Raw genomic sequence first — 4,321 nt, 5'->3', positions numbered from 1 at the left:
GTGGGGCGATTGCGGCGGCGGCGCGCGGCTGCGGCGGCAGGCTAGGGTTAGGGTTTCGGGGGCGGGGCGGCTGGGTGGGCTGGGGGCGCCGGGGGTGGCGGCTTATAAGGGCCGGCCCGAGGAGTCCCGCTTGGGTACGGCCCGAAGTCGGTTTCCTTTTTTAAAATAATTCCGACATGCAGAAAAAGAAAGAAAAGAAATACTAAACAGACTCCAAAAATCCCGAAATAAATTTTCCCTGTCCTCTAAAAATAAGCCGGACAAGATGAACATTTATTTGGGCCTAAAATGCAATTTTAAAGAACACACATTTTTTGTAATTCAAATAAAATAGCGATAAAACTCCGAAATAAAATCTTATTTGATTTTATTATTAAATCTCCAATATTTCTTTATTTTGGGAAAGTCGTTTTGTTCCCTCTCTTTTATTTTCATAAAAGAAATGTATGAAGATAAAATAATTAAAATCAAATGATCCTTTTTTCAAAATTTGAGAAAAACTCAAATATGAAAAATAACGAAATCCCCGAATCTCTCCGTGGGTCCTTGAGTTGCGTAGATTTCTAGGATCAAACCAAAAAGCAATAAAATATGATATGCAATGATGATCTAATGGATAACATTCCAAATTGAAAATTTGGGATGCTACATCGGCCACATTCAAAGTGTAGCAAGCACGGTTCGCACGAAGATGCGTCGCAAGGTTTGCTGACCTGTTTACATGCTGAATAACAAAAAAGAGGAAATATTATTGAGCGCTCCTATTTGTAACAGGATATGAGCCAGAATTAAGCGAGAATTGTGGCGAGTGTTCCATGCAATCAACTTTCATTATCACATGCGAGAACCCTCGAAGAGAACCAAATGTGTTGAAGATTGCTTTATCACATTTTAAAATTATAATAAGAGTGCAGACGCTCCTCCATCCGGTTCCTAGTACTAGTATAGTACATACCTCTATAGACTATAGTAGTAGTACTAGTACTACTAGTAAACTTTGCGCTTGGCTGTTCGCCTATTCGGGAAGTCGAACAATAATAGTACTAGCAGTATAGTGTATTCTTGTGGCAATCTGACACCGAATTAACTGTTGCACGTCCACCGCCTGAGCGAGGGAGATCTTGCATTAGTCCAAAGTTTCTCCTTGTCCTGCGATCCACCGCACGCAAGCTTCTCCCGTCCTGCAACCTTGTCCTTGTTAGGCAAGTTGACGGGACACAGCAAAGTAATGCTAGTCCATACTGCCTCCTCTCCGGTTAATATGGCTTAATTTCAAACGAGATAAATACACTGTCTGGCACTGTATATTTGTAAAAATACGGTTAGTGGACTTTATAATATGCTCATTGCGCTCAATATATATATTTTCCGGTGTTTATACGGTCACTAGCTCACCCTGACTGAGTATGTGTGTGCATGCACGTGTAGGTTGAGCACTTGAGCATGGCCGTGTGTGTTCCGTCGTGTGCTTGGACATGCACGCATTAGGGCATGACGCGCGTTTTTGCATCCATGTGTATGTGTGACTGTTGCATACACGTAGGGGGAGTATGTGTAGCGGCCACTAAGGAGCAGTCAAATCACACAGTTAGTCGGAAGAAGCAACCATCATTTCACTCTTCAATGACACATACGCAATATAAAATGGTTGATATGGAGAGAAAAAGGAAACCACTATATATACACTAGCAGGAGCCTAAGCTACAAGCCTGCTTGCTTAGGTTGCTCTCTTCACAAGCATAGAACGAAGGGCCTGATCCTGCAGCTGGGGGAAGGGAACAATGTTCTGCGTAGATGCGGTCGACATCGGCGAGGGAGAAAACCCACAGTCGGTGCGTCCCAATCGGGGGTCACCGCTGTATGGGCCGATGCCACGTCCCAACCGCCCTTCTAGCTACAGCCCAACGTCCCAGGTAGTCCAACTTCCTTTTGGAGCCGGCTTGCTCCACTGCCGTAGCTCCATCTCCATGTTGATCTTTCTCTACTTCTACCGGCTTCTACTTGTGATGAGTTTATGTCTCATGAACTAGTGCTAGTCTATTATTCTATTCACACTTCTTCAATATCTTTGCCATCAGGGATGCTCAGGTCGATTTCAGTGGAACTGCACAAAAGCATCGTATGATCCGAGGGTGCTAGCCGTCTTTCCTTCAACAGGTTCTACCTAGCCAGGAAATTAAATCATGTTTAGGGTTTAGGGTTTAAGTCGTAGTGACCCCATCAGTAGTTTTTCTTTCGTACACGCTCTCACAACTTTTGTCTTTAGTTGAGTAAATATTGGCTATGATCTGTGAATCATTGAGATGCATCGGCATGCATGTTAGTTTTCCTTTGTATTTGATGGAATGTTGTAACGGGGCAACCTTGGAATAGGAATGATAATGGAGTGGAAAGTTTCTGTTTTTCTGGAGAAAAAACGGAAACGGATAGAAACCAATGTTTTGTTTCGTTGGATCGTGCCATCAAGCAAAACCAACACTTAAATCACGTCTCACCCTCCTCCACGGCTCGACCCCACACGGTCGCTCGGCATGCCACTCACCGCAAACCGAGTAGTATACGATAACTTTCCCGCCTGCTTGTCGATGGATCACACCATGGAGTACTAGCACTACTGGAAGAGATTGACAAGTTGGGGGAGGACAGCTAGCTGTAGCACGGACTCCCAAGAACTTTTTACATGCATGTTGTGGCCGGCTATTGTGACCCTTGAACATGGAGCAGTCGTGTGCACCAGGAAGCGGCGCGGACGACGCTCTCTCGGTCGGCGCGCTGCTTCAATGCCGGCGACAGTGAGAGGTCGCGTCTGCCCTGACAGGGCATGAACGCTGCACTGACCGTTTCGGGCGGGAAGCACGCGCGGGTGATGAAGAGGGTTCGGGTTGGTCAGGACCGGCCGTGGCAGCGGTTCAGACGCCCGCAAACAAGAGAAGTTGTATGTTAATATTGTTGCATATATAATTAACAACGTAAATAATGTGCGAGTTGGAAAAATATGATTGGAGATGGAGATGGAAATGGAATTTTACGTAAACACGGATATGCATGTCTATGTCTATGTGTGTGTGCGCGACGACTCTCGCGACCTGGAAGCGGGGGCATGTTTTTAATTGAGTTTTCTTTCTTGGTACGTTAAAAAATTGTCCGGCGGTTTTCGTTTCTTTTTTCCAGGAACGCGTGTATTCTATTTAAAACCACTGATATGGAGAGATTTTTTACTCCATTATAGCCTCTTGTTTGATAGAGTTTCTCGCATCTCGCTCTCTCACCCTCTCCATATCAAAACAAGATGACAGTGTCCACTCTATCTCTCTCCTCACCGGTGGTCACAGATCCGGCCGAATCCTGTCCATTGCGGGAGGTGAGGAGGTGCAGCATTGACGTTGTCACCGTCGGCGATGGAGGAAGCCGATGTGCACCGTCCTCTCGGAGCCGGTGTTGGCGCGGACGAAAGTCCTCCGCGCCCTTGTTCGTGGGCGTTGTGTGGGAAGATCCTGCCCACCCGCCTAAACGACATCTCGCCCACGTGAGGTAGAACTTCTTGTTCTGGTCCAGCTCCCCAGGCCACTGCGTGCGGGTTTTCTTCTATGCGACTACTCCCCAGCTCCCCATGTATAGTAGCTAGGGGTTCGTCGGCTGATCCAACATCACCTACTATTACAGAGGAAATGCCACTCGAAATTGTCCTGATTTATGCCTCGGTGGAGGTATACATGTTGTTTCGACAAAAAGTATATGGTGGTTGTGCGGTCATTGTCCATATGCTCCTATTGCTGCTGCTAATCTAATACTATCACAGGTTAAATGAAGAAATGCTTTTTTTCTCGGGTATCCTGGTTTAGTTCCCATCAAGATAATTATGATGCTTCTGTTTGTTGGTGTACTTTTCATTAATTCTTATTGACAATTGAGATGTAGTTGCTAATCCTGTAAAACAAAGTAACAACACTATATCCCTTTTTTATATTTTTGGAAACAGCGATGCGTATCTCCATACCCGGGCATGTCTTCCTCAATTTTAGTGGAACTGCACAAAATTGGATGGCCATTGTTGTTCCGCCTCACAGTCCTCTGCCATGTGGTTCTTCCTTCCTCGAGCTTGATTACTGAGAAGAAACATACCATAGTGAGGATTTGTCGAACTTCATAGGTGCCTCACCAAATCTTGATGCCAAATGGATGATGCATCACCATGATGACCTATCGATGCTCATGGTTGCGCCTCATGGTTGCATCGGCTGGTGAAGCTGATCAATTTTCAATGAAAAACAACATGTCTTCCATCAGTGCTCTTTGCTTGTTACGCACAAAGATGATATAC

The sequence above is a fragment of the Triticum dicoccoides genome, chromosome 3B (assembly GCF_002162155.2).
Source record: "Triticum dicoccoides isolate Atlit2015 ecotype Zavitan chromosome 3B, WEW_v2.0, whole genome shotgun sequence".
NCBI lineage: Eukaryota > Viridiplantae > Streptophyta > Magnoliopsida > Poales > Poaceae > Triticum > Triticum dicoccoides.
Note: the sequence above shows the minus strand (reverse complement) of the source record.